General features: G+C 42.6%; 1 protein-coding gene across 2 annotated transcripts in view; it reads left to right on the plus strand.

Annotated features, from left to right (window-relative positions):
• Positions 1-19,760, plus strand: part of WNT3A (Wnt family member 3A) — a 79,882-nt gene that overhangs the window by 14,189 nt on the left and 45,933 nt on the right. The gene's annotated exons all lie outside the window — the stretch shown is intronic.

Here is a 19,760-nt window from a genome sequence, read left to right on the forward strand (position 1 = left end):
AAGGTGCTGCTTAACCTTGTATTTATCCTAAATATTTGAGCATTTCTGTTCATTTTCTATGTGCAAGCACCAAGCTGGGTCACGCAGGTTGAAATCAAGCCCGAGAACAGGGAGAATCTTTCCTGTGTTGTGCTGATACATAGCACATTATTATACATGCTACCAGGGACATACATTAATAATGTATGTAAATTATAGGCATATCTCTCAGTCCCATCTCTTATTCCATTGCAGGAGAGAGAAGGAACCCAGTTAAGGCTTGTATATATCTGACAACATGTAGCAAAACTTGGCTAGGAGCTAGATGGGGTTTTGGGGCATGCAAAGGCAGCATTGCAAGAACATTTGTGTATATCCTAATGGGCTTCAACATTTACAAAATCCATCTATATAGTATCTATCCTGATCTGCACCCAGGACTTAGATATTGTGGGTGTTAAGTCGAGAGCTTCTGCTCTGAGATTCACAGGTTTCTGGCTGAATCTCCAGTGTTGGTCAAAATTCAATCAATGTGAATAATCGATTTGGTAGTTCTGTAAGAAAGAATAATGTCTTGGTTAGCCTGTGCTGCTGAGATTTAAGAAATTTGGGTTCAAACTCCTGTTTCAAATCAAGGAGAGGAAACTTATGAAACTCATTTTCCCATACCATGGGTGAGTGCCCTAACCACTAAGCTGCTGACTGTGTACAAAGGGGACATTGCGTCCTCTAACTTCTCTTTGGGAATGGCACCTTAGGGGATGGGCACATGAACAAATTACCACGAGGTAAGTTAGGGTGTGAACTAATAAGATGCCAGTTTTTTTTTTCTTTGTGGTAACTGCCCGTGTGAATGCTCTTACCCTGCAATAAGTGCAAGACGGTTCGTATATACCAGGGGGTAAGAACATTCACATGGGTGTTCACATGGCTCACACCCCGGTTCGACTCCTGGTAACTTGGGGCTGTGCCTCTAACCTCAGTACCCTTGGTATTTCATCCTGGAAAAAAAAAATATTAAACCAAACTACTTTACCTTATCCCCAAATCTGCCAATTCTACAGTTCCAACTGCAAACATTTTCAAGTAATTTTGGGTTGCCAAGAAGTATTTGCTGAATTTGACTTTACTGCTTCATTTTGGCAGATAACAGCTCCTAGAGCCTTGCAGCCAGCTTAAACCAACACAGGCAGATCCTCTACTGATGCCTTACAAGCTTTACCCGCCTCATAGTCAGAGACCTTCTGGGCACTGACATAATATTAATATTCCCATTTCTTACAACCAGCCCCTGAGCTCTGAAGAGGTTTAAACATGTGGAGATGCAATGTTAGGTTTATAAAACGGTTTAGCCATGTGAAGAAAAAGTGTTGTGGTCGAGAGATGAACACTACCTTCAGGTTGCCTGGAGGTCAGTGGGCACTCAGCACTTTTTCATGCACTTCCCATAGGTCTGGGAAATGGCTACAAAGGATGGCAGCATCTCCAAAGAGAAGACTCCAATTTCAGTTCCTGGTAGACTGGTATGGGAGCTTTACAAGGTTGCAGAGTTAGATGGCTGTGCTTGGGTGCAGGCTGGGTATAACTGCATAGACTCAACTGAGTGAACAATAGAAAATGTCTTTAAAATATTCCAGGAACTGGACTCAACATTCCAATCAAAAAACACATGCTCATGTGGTGGGACTTTGTCTCATAATGACCCCAAATCTGACTGACTCAGGATCTCTTGAGACATCTCCTTAAAAGATATATTGGAAAGATCAGTTCATCTTTGAGGCAGTTCTTGACTAACGTGGAACACTCTTGTTTGAAAATAGGGCTTGCTCAGAAAGTATGAGGACACCTACTATTTCCAAGCACACAAAGAGCTGCATCCATTGGATGAGCAGCACACTCCCCTAACAGACTTCTGTGGATGGAATTCACTCACTTCATTTTAGCTATGTAATGCTTAAATATCTAAGCAAATCATCTTACCTCCCTCTAGAACGATGGGCATCTTCTGAAGGCGATTCATCCTTCCTTAGATAGATATCTTTGGTGGATGTGATGAATCACTGTCTGGAGTTGCCTGTCTTTCTTCATCCCCTCTAGAAATAACCAAAACACCTAGCTTTTAGACAGCTAATTCTGGGAGGTATGACTGAGTGCCTGAGCACCCAGAAATGTCATTGATGTGATGCCAGTTGGTGTCTGGAAGGTTTTTATCCCTATTTTAAGAGCAACTGATGAGAAGTCTTAAGTGTTTTTCAGATCCTTGACCTTCCTAGGTGATATTGTGTGGAAAATAAATAAATAAATAAATAAAAATAAAAATAAAAAAGAGGTGAAAGGCCCAAATCTTCTCTGGGACAAACAATATAGTACTTTCAATTCAGGTGCATAAGGAAACTGACGTATATAACAGTTTTGCAGAGGTATTTTCAGGAAAGCCTTCTATTAAAACCTGCCAGATTAAAATCCACCAGGTTTTAGCTTTGGGATGAAAATAGGATATTTGGGCCAAACACTTAACCAGATTCAAGAGGATTTTTTTTTTTTTCCAGAGATCTTTTTCTTGAGAATATTTACAGAGCCTGAAAATTCCCATATTTCTATAGGGCTGAAGCATTGTTACCAGCCTGACGTGCAATGTACTAATTCGTTTATTGCCACAATGTGGCCATATTATTATCTTTGTAGCAGAAATAGAAGAAATTTTTCACCATTGCATGCTTCAGAGGGTAGGCTATGGTTTGTGATTGGCCAAGAATTCAGTGTAACTTTGTCAACAGTTTGGACAAACACTAAACTGAGTTGCCAGCTGTCCATACTAACCATCTAACCATGCTAAACTTACGAACCTTTCCTTCTGAACTCCTGATTTCTTTGTTTTAATTATTATTTTATGTATGTGTGCCTTGGAAGATGCATATCATCTAGAACTTTAGGGGAGACCTTATCGCTCTCTTCCAGTACCTGAAAGGTTCTTACAGTGAGAGTGGGGCAGGTCTCTTCTCACTAGTGACAAGTGACAGGACAAGGGGAAATGGCCTCAAGTTGCGCCAGGGCAAGTTTAGGTTGAATATTAGGAAGAACTTCTTTACAGAAAGGGTGGTTAGGTACTGGAATAGGCTAAACAGGGAGGTGGTTGAATCACCATCCCTGAATGTGTTTAAGAGCCGTTTGGATGTGGTACTCAGGGATATGATTTAGCAGAGGTTTGTTGGACTTGATGATCTTCAAGGTCTTTTCCAACCTGGGTAATTCTATGATTCTATGATTAAACAGCTAGGCTATGGCTTTGACATTAGTTAGCTCTGTAGTGACTAACTCCTCCAAAAGTCAACCTGGTCCACCCGTCCTAGATGCTTATCTTAGGACGGAGCAACTTGGCCTTATGAGGCACAGATCTCTCTGAAATGAGGACAGAGGAGGCCTGGATGATATCACTGACTGGATACCTATCTTTCATATGGTCAAAGAGAGGCAAGATGATGTCTATTCCAGACAGCCAGCATTGGCATGAGCATTGGTTTCTTCCATGAGAATTGATGAGGTTTCAGCCCCGGTGAACTGAGAGGTGTTGGTGAATCTGCTGAAGTCCTGCAGCCTTGTGAAGCTGTCTAAAGTTGGCACAGCTCTATAGCCTAGAGGATGGGGACTGCAGCTGACAAACATCGCACCAGTGGAATTACAGTGCAGATGAAATATGAGGTCATTGTGGCTAAGGAAACTACGGAAGCTGCTTGCAAAGTTTTATGGCTTAAGAAGTTTACTAGTACCTACATGTCTTTTCAAAACCTAATTCTGCCAACCCTGACTCCAGGGAAGTTTTTAACCAAGCTATGAATCTCTAGAAGCTTCCTTTTTGCTTTGCTTCAGACCTCTACAATGAGAAAGTTTCTGTCTGCGGACAGATTTCATAAGAGCAATCCTTGGCTTTTCTTTAAGCTTTTCTAGATGTGCACTCAGTTGAGGCAACCTGGAAACTGTGAGATTTCCTCAGAATATCCTGAGCAAATGAAAGGTGTCACTGCAAATAATGTGGCTTTGCAGAGAATGGACTCAGCCTCTGCTGACCTTCACAGACCCACTTTGCTTATTTCCCACTCCTTGCATTGTGTTTCACCTACCTTTTAAGAAACTCTCGGTTGTTTGTACAGTGTAATCCACATACATGCATTGATTAGGAAGTCAGAGAGGAAGGTGGGAGCAACCAGAACTGATCTTTAGCATAACACAAGTCTGGCATTTGCAGGGTTTTCTTACAAAGAGCCTCATCCCAGAGGTCATTGGGGACCCCTTCAGTCCTGGGTAGATAAGACATAACTGCTAAAAATTTTGCATGCAGTGAATTCAGTAAAGCCATAATTGCCCTATCAGACACATCATTTTCTTATGCAGACATCTGTGTGCTTATGTCTCAGTCTGTGAACAGAATCTCCAGCACTAGGTGACCAATCTTTCCACCCATCTGACAGTGGGCCTGAAATACAAGGCTCTACAAGCTTCTCCCTTACGATGATGAGTACTTCTCCAATATTTTTCCTTGCTCATCCAAACAACTCACTACGGACTGAAATTCCTTTAAGGGAAGAGCTTTCAGTTGTGATCAGAAGCTGTCAGGAAGGAGGGAGATTCCATCCTTTTCCTTCATGAGCTTTGCCAATCTCACTGTGTTTCAGGTCTGTTTTTGAGGTGAATTTGGTTGGTTTCAATGAACTGCCACTGGTACCTCTTCCACTGCTTGATAGAGAAAAAAGCCTGTATAACGTAAGCATCTGACCTAGAGTTTGTTCCCCTGCTGTTGCCCTATGGACCTCTGAAGGTCTGGGAAACAAACAATTGCAATACAACAGTATTTATTCCAGGCCCCATAGTCTGTCCTGCACTTGGTGAGACAAGCTGATCTCTCCTGATGTTGAGACTGCTGTTGAACATGTCTACTACCCAGGCAGCAGAAAACATAGATGGGATGGTGGAAAATGTGGACAGCACCTCTCTTGAAAGATGTTTTTTCTAGCAGCAAGCAGTAAAGAGATTGTGTTTCTGTCTCAGAGGAAGCTGGATTGTCACTGCAGCTATGGATAAGGACATTAGCGATCTTTATTTCTTTCTCTCCTGGTCAGAAGCAGGAATACCGTGAAGTCATTTACAACAGTTTATTTCTAAGAAGTGCATGTTATTGCTTGCTGTTATGTGCAAGTGTGTTGCAAGGGATACTGGCTGCCTCTGGATAAAGAGATTTGCAGCTCCATGATGCAAGCATCTCTTCATGTTTTAATCTGGAAAAGAACTCAGAAATTAGTTTTTTTGATGGCTTCTATTGTTAGATACTTTCTTTTGAGCAAAATGTAAGTGTTTGGAGAAACACCGTCTGAAGATCACCATATTGTAGAGGGGTATTGGTGTGACTGCTCCCTCTCCTCAATACAACTTTTAGTCAATTTTGTACTGCCCGAGGCTCTAGCAGAAATTAGAATCTAGGTCTAAGGGTTTGCCTGTGTGTGGAAGTTATAGCAAATTAAACTCATGATCAAGTTTCTGCGGTGTAACAAGTTACCACACATCAGCTGACCCTTGGTAGCTGTCTGCATGCTCACTGCTAGCCTGCAGCAAGTCAGGTAATTAGACTGTGCTTACCCACAATAAAAAAGGGTTAATTTAAATCACATTCACTAGCATTTGCTGTAGGCTAGCAATCCACATATGTAGGATTGTGGGTCAGCTAGCGCATTGCAATTTGATCTTCACTAGCTTGACCATGAGATTGAGCCCTAAGTGGAGATCTAAATTTATCATGCATTGATGTCTGTGTACTGACGCCTTCAGGGGGGCACTCTATAGGATGCAGTTGTTCAGACATCTGCAACAGGTAACTCATTCTGACTCCTTTACTGGCAAAAGAGAGGAGAAATGGATGGTACCTGGTGAGCCATTTTACCCATCCTAAAGAGAGTCTAAAACAAAACAAAACAAAATCAATGACCAATTGAACTCTATTCCAAAACGGCATATTTCTTTTCACTGCCAACAAGAAAACCTGGATGACTTGCTCAGATGTAGACTTCTAGATTGCAGATGTCATCAGCTGATCAAATGAAGGCCGCTTCCCAGCGCAATCTTCTCACAGGCATTTGAGTGTTGAGTGCTATCCAAAGGCCCTCTGCCTGCCAGTCAAAAGTGGAGCTCAGATCCCAGAAAGGTCCTGTCTCATAACTGTCAACCCCAAAAGTATGCCTCATAAGCTGATGTCTCAGGTGAATTGGAACTTAAATGCCTCGACCCTTTTTAAAGAATAAATTACTCTTCAGACAATCTAGATGTAGATTATTCAAGTTCACATACAGCTGTCTATCTGTATTTCAGAGTTAGTGAGAAATAGAATCATGGCTTAGATTGGAGGGGGACCTTAAAGATCATCCAGTTCCAACCCCTCTGGTGTGGACAGGATAATATTTAATAGGTAGCACTTAATAATATTTTTAAAATCCATGTTGCTATGCAATGACATCTCCCGTAGGTAAATCATTAGTGATTTCAATACACGTTCTATAGACGTATGTGATGACTCAGAAAACAGGAGATTTCCTGCAGAAGGCAAATCCTGTCTTCACTTGAGCCAAAATAACAGGAGAACTCGCCAAATTCCAACATGGCTGTGTACCTGTGCCCACAAGAGATCAACAGAGAGGTTGAGAGCTGTAGAAACAATGAGCCAACCAAGCTTATTTTTAAGTAGTTCCCTTTCATTTGCTTGTGCAGTGCTGCAAATTTCCTTTCCCTAACACAGACTGCCCTTACTGTAATATCACTTCTGTAATTCCTTATTTCAGGTGCAATCCTCATCATAGGAAAGAAATAGGGGGCTGTGTTCTAATACAGCTTGTAGTGAATTTTCAATCTCAGCACTGAGAGTGTGGCTGAACACAAGTATCTACAATCGTCTGAGATTTCCTTGGAGTCTACACACTGCTCCGGGAAGGTACAGGCTTCCCATGCCACATCTGCAAGCCTTGTGCAGAAATCTCACATAGGATAAATCATATAGAAGCATACATGCAGCTGAATTCATTCCTGAGCCTCAGATTCGGATACTTTAACTTGGGTTTCTACAATAAAGATGTCAATATCTACATCTGAGCCTTGTTCCACTCAGTTGAGCTTTAAGGTTCAATATACTCAGGTACACTTAAGTGTTTAATGCTGTTCAGGATACTCTGTGTCATCTGAGGTATCAACGTGCTTCAGCAAGGCAGGCTGGAGCCAGGTAGATATGTAAAAAGTCCCTCAGAGGTACTCAACACACCTATGCTTAAGGAATTGAATTCCACTCAGGGAATTCAAACAAGCGCATACAATTTCCCCCAAAAAGTAAATATTAGTAGTCTTGCTACAGAATGTCTGTTTCCCAACTAAAAGCAATATTATATATAAAAGAATTTTATGTAAATGAACGTTTATCCTGGTTGAGAGAGTGAGGTCTACTATCATGGATGTGTAGTGCTTGTCTATAACCAGACATCCTTTGAATCGTTGACCATGGAGTCAGTGGGGAGAAATAAGAAAGAGAAGAATTAACCATCTTCCCAAACTTTGGCTCAGTTCATTTAGATCAGCTTTAGCCTATGTTTGGGGAAGTGGAAGCTGACGGTTCCAGTAACACCAGGCACCAATTTCCAATTGAGTCATTCAGTATTGCTGATTTAGAACTGTGTCTGAATACCTCTGAAGAAGGAAAATATGGTCTGTTGGTCATATCTAAAAGAATAGGTTGTGTTGTTGCATAGGATAACCTGTTGTGGTTTACTACCACAACAGTTGCACTGAAGTTGAAGACAAGAAGGTTATCAAAGCATTTAACTTCATATAGCATTAATTAAAAAAAAACACCATCTTCAGGTGACTGCATTATAGCTGCTGTGGCTCAAGAAATTACCAGCCATCAACACTGCAGCATTTCCTGGTACATAGGACCTCAGTCTAATTTCAAGGTGAAAGAGAGAGAATTAAGCTTATAAATTCCCCCCTTTCAGGTGGTGTAGGCTAAGAGCACTTGCTTGGACAGTGGCAGCAGCTCTGCTGGCAGGCAGGAACTTGTCAATTACTTGGTCTCATTCACTGCTTGCCAATAACTTGCTTCTCATCACCTTGGTGAGTAAACAGACGGAGGCAGAGCCCCTACCTCTACATTTATGAAAAATGTTACCATGTCAACGTGCACAACTTCACATAGACACAAGTGAATGGATTAGCTATGTACAGACATGCATCCTTCAACTTAAATGTGCAATGCAAGATGACGTGAAAGAAGAACCCACATGATCCAGTGCACTGAGCCCTTGAACTGAGTTGATATGATGATATGGCTCCTAAGCGAATGCACCTGGACTACTGTATTTCATTCCCTGTTCATGACAGGAGAATCTTGACAGACTGGAGAGTGTTCAAAAAGCCAGAGGGTTGGAAGGGCTGATGTTGATAAGCAAAGATCAGCAAGCACTAATCCAGACCAAATAGTGATATGGTAATAATATGATAATAGCTCTCAACCATTTTTCAGGTGCATATAGTAAGGGAAAGCAAAGACAAATAATTTCATGGGGACATAACACAGGGAACATAGGTAGGGGACATAGATTGGGAGCAGTGGACATAACTAAGTATAGGAAAGAAGGGATTATCTGTTAAATTTAAGGAAGGCAACCTGTCTGACTTCCCAGAATGTCAGAGTGGAGAGGAGAGATTATTGTTATTATTATTATTTAATGTTGGAAGTACCGAAATTTGACTTGTTCAGCATGGTTCCAGGCAAGATCATGGAGAATTTGTATCAGAAACCTCCATTTTATGAAACACATTAAAAACTGTGACCTTATAATTTCCGTTTAGTGCCAATAAAATGCTGTGAACAGGTTAATGTGCCTTCACAGCATTAATCACGATTCCCATGAGCAACTGCATTCCGCAAATAGGATTTTTCTGACCTCTTTTGATAACTCAGGCGTAGTGGGCTAAATTGCCTCCTGGAATTGCCTTTCTTTCCATCAGAACTAGTAAGAAGTGGCTAATTAGGTGAAACCAGGCATCCACGCTTTAGAAGGACAACCTTAAATGAGCCAGAATGAACTTGAACTGCAAATGAGCATCTGAGAAGCTCTAGAGTATGTGAGAATGGACTAATTTGTCAGAAATACTGAGATGAGTGCTTTACTCTTTATTTTCATAAGCGGGGATGAAGTGAAGGAGGAAGCTCCTGCCCCTTGATGGAGGACCTAGATATTTCCATGTTTTAGAATTCACTCTCAGCATGAGATAGCAATTTTCTTATCTTCTCATTCATAGGTAGTGCGCAAGGGTTGCATCTACAGTAGATGTAAAAAGACCCTCAGGATCAATGCCATTTAAGTACTGTGCTACTTCTCTCTTTAGCACCCATATGAAAAGCTGAGCAACCAGTAAGCTCTTGCCATCAAAAGTTGGCTCTACAGAAGGAGTTTCTTACAGGACATGTAAAATAGCCAAAGGAATGCACATACATTGGCCAAAAAGCCACAGCTCAGCGGCTGACTTGATGAGACAGAAGGGAACATGTAGCATGTAAGATCATCTATAGAGTTCCTGAGGCTGAAGTTTCAGTATTGTGTTAGCTGCTGGGTTGCCTCAAATGCTTACACCACTGTATAGATACAGAGGTATGGAGCTGGTAGAAGTAATCAAAACAGGGTAGGCATTTTAAGGGATAGAGTAGCTCCTAAATGCCTCTAAAGACTCGAGTCCTCATTTTCTGAGAGTCCAGGAGTGCTGTTTGACACCACCTAAGGATCTGTCTTCCCTCAGTACTGATAGAGATCACTGGATTCCAGCAGTGTTGTCATGTTATGTTATGTATTGCTCCAAAATGCCTTGGGATGAGATTTATACAGAAAGCTGCAGAGGACAGAGCCTGGATGAATTATGTCTGCAGTGAGTTCCTTCCAGATGAGACAAACTCGGGAGCAGAATTTCGCACTTCCCATCCCACTGGCAGCCAAGTACAAGAACAGATCCTCCCCACCCCTACTCCCAGCATTGGCTGGACTTCATGGTTCATGTGCACATTGCACGGCGATCCTTATGGTCCTTAGGCAGTAACTCGATTAGGTGAGTCAAAAATGGAGCCTCCACCCCTTTGGCCGAGCTGTGCTGAACTTGTCTCAGCTGGAAGTGACTGCATATTTTACCTTAGCTACTGAAATATGATTGATTCCAAGCTGAGGCGTGACATGCAGGTTCCTAGCTCATGTAAGCAAATTTGCCTAGTGAATTTGGATTGCTTCCCAGACGCTGAATTATCCAACTTAAATTGATTTTTTTTTCCCCTCACCTTTGTGACATTGTGTTCCACGATCTGAGATGCACCAGGAGACAAGATTTCAGACACCAACATTTGGGTCCGAAGTACTCCCTTTGCTCAGTATAGACCTATCAATCCAACCAAGTGACCTAATGCCTCCTCTCACAACTTGGGGTAGAGACCGTGTGGTGTGCATGGAATCCCTGCCATGTACCAGCGTTCCTCAGATTCCTGGATCATTAAACAGCTCTGAGCAGCTCCAAGGTTATTATCAATTATTCTAGCACCTGGATTAGTCCCACCTCTGTCACCTTATCAGTAGCAGAGTCGTAAAGTTGGCCTTTGTGGTTCTTATCTTCTCACTTTGATCAAATCCCTGAATCTCTACAGTGCGCTAAGTTGATCTTGTCACACTGTGTAGGTACCCAAGAGCAGTCAGAAGGCAGAACTAACGCGTGGCACTGGATGTGCAAAAAAAAAAAAGATGACCAGAATCCTGTTCTATTTTGTCTTAAGCCCTTGTAAAGTTCTGTTAACCATTTCACACTAGGAAATGCTGCTTTCACTGAGAGCAGATGGAGGTGGTGCTCATACAATGAAGGGAACATGCAAAATAGCTTTCCATTTCTATTCTTCAGGAGCTGAGCTCCTGGCTCCCTGGAATCAGTGGAGACTGTTCTGGATTTGTATCTCCAGGGACAGTGCATGTGACAGTTTGGGCCCATCAGTATCTTGCACAGGAGACTTTCCTTCAGCTCTGTGAGTACCAGATCTTAGACAACCATGGGCCTCTTTTGCTCTGGCTTCATCTGAGCTACTTGAGCTTGGCAAGCTGAATTTGGCCTGCCAGACAAATTTCCTTTCTGGACTCAGAGTGCTGTATCATGCTTCTGTTTGGGCTCTACTCATCAGTAGTCTTTGGATCACATGGATCAGGCTACAGATCAAACCTTCCATCTAATGGAAGTGCACTGCGTGCCCACTTTGGTCTATGACTGCTGAAGTATCCTAGACATCTTCAAAGAATTTAGAGCTTAGTAACTGATAAGAAGAAACAATACCATCAACAATCAAATTCTCAATGAAATCTATTAAGTGGGTGATTACTGATGGTAAAGTATCATAGAATGGTCCAGGTTGAAAAGGACCACAGTGATCATCCAGTTCCAACCCCCCTGATACGTGCAGGGTCACCAACTACCAGACCAGGCTGCCCAGAGCTACATCCAGCCTTAAAAGTAGGTTTATTGGAAATACTGCTCAAACCAGTGATTTCTTATTTTTTTTAACTTCTGGAGATTTTCGTGTATTTAAAGTATGAAAGCCTGGATTTAAAGCAATGGTGATTTCTTCAGTGCAGGATCCAATGTTACTGCATCTTACCTTGATCATGCATGAGGTTATTCATTTCTATTGCGTTAAATCTAATCCCCATGAGAATGCTGGCTAAGTAAACCACAAGTTGAAGCATTGGAGACATCTGTCTTTACATATTTGTCTTTTGAGCCCTGGCCTTGTTGGGGTGTCAAGCAAATCAGGAATAAATTTAATTCACCTGAGGGTCAGAGAGAGAAAATCCACCTTTCCATCATTTGGTCTCTCTAGTTGAGTGGATTTAATGCTTTGAGGTAAAGAAGTACACCAGTAATCAGGGGAGGAAGCAGAAAATTGTATTTGGTGTTGCTCTGAAGACTGGAAGGAGAAAATCTTTTGGTGGAGGTAGGGGGATTCCTACACAAAAACAGAAATGAAGCTTCCCCCACCCAAATTAATGTTCACTGATGCCCCAGTGAGTTCACCTGAGTTGGAAGTCAGGTTTGCATAATGTGTTGAACCTACTTTTAACAAGCTGGTTATGGACATGGTTTGTATCTTCCTGGCCCTTTCAGAAGATAGTAAATTCAGTGATGTTGCTATGTTCTTGTGGTTGACGTGAGCCTTTGTGAGCTTCAGTTTATCACTGCAATAGGACTCATTTATTAGTTACCATCTAAGCATTTAAAGTCTTTAATGCCTTAAGTACCTGGCTATTTTCATGAAGGGCTGTGGTAACATTATTCCCACTTTACAGATGGGAAATTGAGGCAAACCAAAATGCTCAATTTGACTCAAGTCCCACAAAGAATCCTTTGTTCAACAAAGTACTGAACCCACAGTCCTCAAGTCCTCAATCTGTGCCTTAATAACAGTGCCATCTTCCCTCCTGATTAAAGATAGTTACTGATATAATTGATCCATGTGCACACTAGAATGATTACCATCTCAGATCTAATGTCATCTTCTTTGTGTACAGGTTCATAAATCACTCATCTTTTGGTGCTGAAGGTTCTCCATCTATAACAGGAGGGCTATGAGGCTTCATCAGCCGGTGCTTGTTAAGTTCCTATATGTGCCTCATCCAGAGGTGGGAGCCTGAAATTATCATTCTTAAGGTCAAACAAAAACTAGGAAAAATCTGCTGCAGTTCTGATTGTCAGTGTTTGATGATTAAAAACATGATTCATACTAAAGCAACCCACGCCTTCCAGTCTGTTCCCAGAGCTCTGGCGCCAACCAAATTCTGGGTACCGAAGAGACAGTTCTGTCCTGTCACAGCAGGCAGCATACGAATTGCAGCAATGCCTTTTCCTCTACTAACATGGGGTGTCTTACATGAAGGTGACCCAAAATGCATAGGGTATCACCTGCAGGGATGCAAAAGCCATTCTCAAGCAGCACTGTCACAGGACAGTGGAACCAAGGGGCTGCAGCTGAGATGTTTCCAAAGAGTGTTTTTAGTTTAGGGCCTTTGCTGATAAGTGTTAAGGTGCTCTAAACAAAAAGGTGGTGCTAAAAGGATCAACAAGGAAAGTCAGTGCTGAGTGGGAGCAATTTGCCGGTGGGAATCAACATCCTTATTCCTGTAAGGTTGAAGAAGGCTGGTAATTCCAAGGCATAAAAATCCCTTTAAGGCTTGCCACATCCTGGTTTCAACCAACTCTGGGATGGGTTAAAAGCAGGAGGGACAGCATTGTAAACCCATGATCTTATCCACCTCTCATCCATCCAACTATTTATATGGCTGTAGATATAATACCATTGTCTAAGGCAGATCTTGGTGCTCGGCCCTTTGAGGCCTTGTGGTGAAAGCTCCTCTGATCAGAGAATTTTATAGCACTTTGGTGATAGGGGTCTTTGTGGCCTGAAGCCATGGGCCATCTTGGGCCTGATCATGTCAAATTCCTTACCTAAAACAATAAGGAGGTTGAGTCATTACCTGGGTGGGAAGTCTTCAAGGAAAGCCAAGTACGATTCTGTCGCTTCATGACCATTATGACTGTGATGTCTGAGTTACACCTGGTCACTCCTTCATCAAGCCTAGTATTTGTGTTTTAAATACAGCATTTAGAAAGACATTCAGGCTGACCTTTTCTAAAACTCCCGTACAGTCCACATCTTCAGACCACTGTTCTTAGACCTTAGGGGAAGTTATAGGTGCACACTGTGGCATTTGAGATCAATAAAGCAACAAATAACCTGAGTCATAGTATCAGAGAATCATAGAACAGCCCAAGTTGGAAGAGACACTTTAGGATCATTGATTCCAACTCCTGGCTCTACACAGGGCCAGCTAAAAATCAGACCAGCTCCAGTTATCTCTGAGTCACTGTTAAGATTCAGAGTCTCTTGTGTATGTGACTAGATTCAACCTTGTGTCCACTTTCTTTGTTGTCTGCAAAGGGACGAATGATGTAGCAGGTTTGGAACAGAGATGGTATGGATCCATCATTGCTCTCTCAAACATAGATGGCACAGCAAGAATTTTTGGTCCAAGCAGTATATTGCAGTATGTTATCTAATCACAAGCTCCTCCCTGGGCTTTCTCCAGCTTTTCCGTACTGATATGGTATTTTGGTAATGTCCTCATCAGTGCTGTGTGCAGAAGGTATATTCTCTTCTGTCCTTACTCCCTACCCAGCCTGTTGTGCTCAGAATTTATGTTGTGGGGAACCCCTCACATTCCCCTGGAGTCTCAGTATGTTTTATGCCTCTCTGCCACTCGCATATGGGGCACCATGATGGCTCTACGTGGGTACAACCTGATCCCTCTCTGCTGTCTCCAACTCCTTCTTTCCCCCCTGGGTTTTACAGTCCTACAGACTATTTCAGAAATGATGTTATAGAGGGTTTTTTTTTTTCGACCATTGGTTCATTTTTTTGTGGAAGATCTCGAAGAATTTCTGTTAGAAACAACTGCCCCCCATGCTAATTGCCAAGCAGAATCACAGAGAGCCGTCAGCTGTGCATCTATTTATTATGCACTGCATTCATCCCATTTAGACTTTTTCATTCTCTCTTATTCTTTATACTCTGGCAAGAGTGCTGTCTTGGCAAGGTTACTTTTATCACCTATATTTAGCAACTTCCTCCCAAAATTCACTTTTTGTTTAACAGTGGTTACTACTATTAATTATATTACAGCTCTTTCATTCCCCGTGGATTCAGTCTTTGTATCATCTGTTTCCTTTTTGGCCCAGGTAACAGATTTATGGTTATCCATTTGCTATTTAACAATACAGGAGATCTGGCATTTGACCTATTTGGCATTCTCTTTTATTCCATCATCGCTTTGGGATTTATCACAAACGTTAGCAGTGGTTGTCCAGAAATATCCTAAACTCCATTCCTTATCTCCTTGTTTATCTATGCACGGCTAGTTTATTATTAGGGACTATATGTTTGTGTATGTCTGTGTGTATCTGTATATTTCCCTAATCAGACATTAAACAATAATTTACTGGTCTTTCTCTTCTTTAACACCACTTACTAGTCATGGATTATTCACTGATGACTTGAGCTTCCCTTATCACTTATCTGCCTTACTTAGTCCTCATTTATATTCACTATACTGACAGTTTCCTGCTCTTCTCACACTGTTTCTGAGTGCCTGTGAGAACAGGGAGAGTCTGAGATCCACCAGCACTGAGCTATGAGCTGTTGAGTGATTTTTTATCACTCCCATGAGATTTCACCTCTTTGTCCACTGTTTGGGAAGAGCACAGGAGTTCACCTGAACTTTGCATGCCAGGCCACCCAATTTTCCTTTTACTCTTCCTGCCCTAAGTTGTGCTTCCATGCTCCCCTTTCACAGCAGAGGCAGAGGGATTAATTCCTTTTCCTTGCACAGGGCTAGGAAATGCCTGCGCTCTGTACCATGAACCCTCCACAAACACATCCAAAACAATTTCAGACCCACTCCCAGCCTTCTGTCACTTAGCATCTAACCTTTCAAGATACTCCCCATCATTTATTAATTGTGATACATTAGCCAGATCCAAGGAAGCCGAAAGGTTCGTTGTCCTAATCACTGAATGCACATCTAGTAAGAGACAGTCCTTGCCCCGGAGCATTTCAAATCTAATCTGAAGAGACAGGAAAAAAGGTGGGTGAAATGAAGAATTATGAGTATGCCACATGTTAGCAACTCCTTGCCCCGGATCCCTGGCAGTTTTCCAGCCCCGAAAAGGGGACCCGATTGCAGGTCACCACCTCAGCAGTGTGGGTTGGGGGTTGTGGGGGGGGGGGGTGGAATGCTCTCTGCTCTGATTTTGATACCCATGAGGAACTTTTTAGGGGGGCATTTGCTCCACGTTTCTGCAGCTGCGAAATCGAAAGGAGCTTTTCCCCCTTCTCCCTGCTGAGATTTTGACATGTGTGGACACAGAGGAGGAGCGGGGTTTGCTTAGGCAAGGCACCAGTGCTGACTCCTGCTATTTTGCTAACTGCAAAGCTTCGTTTTCTGCTTGCTGTTGCCTCTCATCCTACCTCATTCCTGGCCTCTATTCTCTCTCTTGTTCGCACCTTCGTATCCTGCCTGACTGCAGAGAGTGTGTTTTCTACAGCTGGAATCGGCTGCCTGACATTTCTCCATAAAGCTCTTAGCACAATGGGAGCCCTAATCTTAGACTCAAGTTCAAGGCATAATAGTCATAATTATCATTATAATAACAATGATGGAAAGATTTAGAGAAAGCAGAAAAAAAAAAAAAAAACACCAAAAAACAACAAAAACCTGTTGCTAACAGCAAGGAAAGATTAGCCTGATCCTGGAAAGAGGTGTGCATAAGCAACTTTTATTCACCAGATAGGCTTCCTACTCTACCTACCTACTGCAGAGAGTAGTTGGGTTGGACTAGATGATCTCCAGTGGTCCTTCCAACCCCTATGATTCTGTGATTCCCCTTCCAGCGTGGCACATCACTGAGCTCCAGTCACACTCTTTGTGATGGAGCATGTTGTAGGGGATGAACAAGCAACTAGATGCAGTTACAAAGAGGTGCAGGAAGGTGCTTTTCCTATACACAGGTCAGGATCATAGGTGTCCACCCAGGTTCATCAGCAGAGGGTGGCCGAGGCCTCATGCAGAGAAAGGTCAGCATTTGGCCACTTACAGGGTATGTAGGATGGGGTTAACAGCCAACGTGGGCATGTAGGGCTTTCTCCCTCTCGTTAGTCTCTTCTAAGCACACCAGATAAATAGCTCCAGGTGAAGGCCTGCCCATTCTTTATGAAGCAAAACGTGCTGTCGGTGTAAGGAGGCGAATCTGTGGCCCGGGGCACCATGTGCAATGTAATGTGTCTTGAGTCCCTTGCACGGGCTTGTTTGAAATATGTGTCAATAACACCAGCAGCAGCAGCTTGCTGCTCAGAGAGCAAAAGGAGGTTGGCGTGGGGAGCCGAGGGGAAAGCAGCACTGAGGTGGGGGAGGTAAGACCCCATCCTGCCCAGAGAGACTCTTAAAATCCTGCAAATGTTCCCCTCCCTCGCCACCAGCAACTCCCTCCTGGGTTGGTGAGATCACCCTCACTGCAGCGCATACAGAGCAGAAGCACTTCCAGTAGTGCTTCAGCATACTTTCTTGCAAGCTCATTTCCAGCAGAAGGAATAAAATCTGTTGCAGGGAGTGGGTGAAGCTTCTAATTATTGTTTTTAATGAAGCTAACCGAACTCACATTAAAAATTATAGAAGGAGACTGACTTATTTCACCTCATAGCCTCCTGTTCTAGGCAATATGCAAGTCTCACCCATTTTGGAAGTCTCCCATTAATACCTTTAGCACCTGTGTCAAGAAAGTCACATTCCTCTTCCACGAGCATTTACAATTGCAGCCTATAATTGCCACCTCTGTCACAAGCGATTGGCTCCAGCAGCACAAGAACCTCTTACCAATGAAGGTGGTTAGCCATTGGAACACACCCCCAGGGGAACTTGTAGATTCCCCATCTCTGGTGCTTTGGGGTCAAGACTGGGTGCCCTTTTGGAAAAGGTGACTCAGCCAAACCAAAGTTCCTGGCTTTGCTGCAGGTGGATCCTATGTCTGTACTGCAATGGCCACTGGCATCAAGGAGATGAGCAAAGGAGCAGTCGAGCTTGGAAAGTATTTAAATTGATGAGTCAATAAGGTTACAGGGTTGCTAAAGTGAAACTTGAAAGAAAGACCATGTGAGATTTCTTGTTGGTGGTGATTTCTCTAGGAATTTTGGAGGAGTTTCCAGACCTTTGCAATGCTTTCTCACCCGCTCTGGTTCAGAAAAGCTTTCTTAGAAAGAGACAAGTAAAGGGAATGGTGCTGAGCCTTCAGTTCAGTACTGTATGTCTGAGTGAGAGTCCTGTCCTGGACTACAGTAGGAACTGTTGGTTTTAGGTGCCTCTTCCTTTACTTGTTACACTTCCCTTGGATAGCCTCCTACTTCACTTCGAACTCCCTTCTGATCTCAGTAAGTCCCTCTGGAGCTCCTCCAGATCCAAGTCCTTGCTTGGCCAAAGAGTTTGGTATGGGTGAGTACCAACCTTCACTTGACTGCACTACTCTGGGTTCAAGGTAAGACTCATCTCATTAAACACCCCCAGCGTCAGTAATTCATTGTTATAATACCTGTTGAGTGGAATGCAGCATGTTACTTCAAATCATAGAATTTTAGAACTGTTTGAGTTGGAAGAGACGTATAAAGGCCATCGAATCCAAAGCCCCTGCAAAGAACCAGGACGTCTACAGCTTGATTAGATTGTTTCAAATTGAACCAGAATCTAAACTAGGGCCAGATGATTCGTGTTTTAATTATACCCTTTTCTCTCCATTGGCTGTTTGGGACACATGGGATGGCTCTCTCCAGTCTTCGCTTTAGACTTCTGCATAACACCGGGCTGAATCCCACTTAGTCCAGTGGGCCGCATCAAGGCACCCAGTTTTACTATGGATTCCAGACAGCGCCCACGACATCCACATGGGGCTGGTAGCTTCCACACAGGTCCTACAGGAAGACCTGTCCTACACAAAGGTGTTGTGGCACCCAGGTGCCAGATAGGATCCCCATGGGCAGCTGTAGGAACATGAGACATCCATGTGCAGCCAAACTACATCTTGAAATGTCTCCTCAGGTTTTGGATAGTTGATCCACCTAGTTCTGAGCTTCTGATTTCCAGATATCATTGATATTAGTAGGAAAAAAATGAAGATATAAGAGAGAGCTCCTTTGGGGTACCCACTGTTTCTGGCAAAGCTTGGGTGTGCTAGGACAGAGAAGTTTTAAATTGTGCCTCCACCAACAGGGATGTGTCAATAGGTGTGTCTGTGCGTGGGTACACGTAGAAAAGGAAGGGAACAGAAGGCAGAAAACATCTGATGGTGGCATCAACGATAAACACGCGCTTGTATTCATGGTTTTGCTCTCTTGCGGCCCAACAATTAAGGAATGGGCTGTTCCTTCAAGAAAGCTGTCTCTTTGTCCACTTGATTTGGTTACAAATGAGGTAATGTTCAGTAGCTGAAGTGCTTAGAAACCTTTCAAACCCTGACGTCTTTCTGCTGTCAGATCTCCAGGCATTGCTGAGTAATGCAAAATAGTTTATCCCCATTTATCCCTGCTAAGCTTTGGACCTTAATAATAATTTGTGAAAATGAGCACCATTAATTAATGATCTGAGCATATCAGTGCTCCGATGCAAATGCTTTGTTCCAAATAGCTTTGTTGCAAATAGTAAAATCAAGAGTTGTGCAAGGCCCTCTATAGTATGAGGTCTGTATGTCACTTAATGTATGACCTTGTATACACTTAATGTATGACCTTGAAAGCTTCACACGTCTGCTCTCCAGACAACATGGGATGTTGAAAACTTCCTTATTTCTTAACCAAAATGAGTTGCTACAATTTTTATTTGTTCAACTGAGTACTTCAGGCCAGTCAAAATATCTCAAGATTTGTACATTTCAATGCTCATGTTGCACGTGAGATTAATGATTATATTAATAATTATAAAGCTAAAAAACGTTTCAGTGTGGAAAATGCAAAGAATAAGCTGCTTGTACTGCAACAAAATATTTCATTGCTTATGAAAATAAAAAGAACTCTTGGAAAGTGAATATTTTAACGTAATCTTACCTAGTAAAAACTACTTGTTATTTAGGTTCTAATCCTTGGG

This window comes from Excalfactoria chinensis, chromosome 2 (assembly GCF_039878825.1).
Source record: "Excalfactoria chinensis isolate bCotChi1 chromosome 2, bCotChi1.hap2, whole genome shotgun sequence".
NCBI classification, from domain to species: Eukaryota; Metazoa; Chordata; class Aves; order Galliformes; family Phasianidae; genus Excalfactoria; species Excalfactoria chinensis.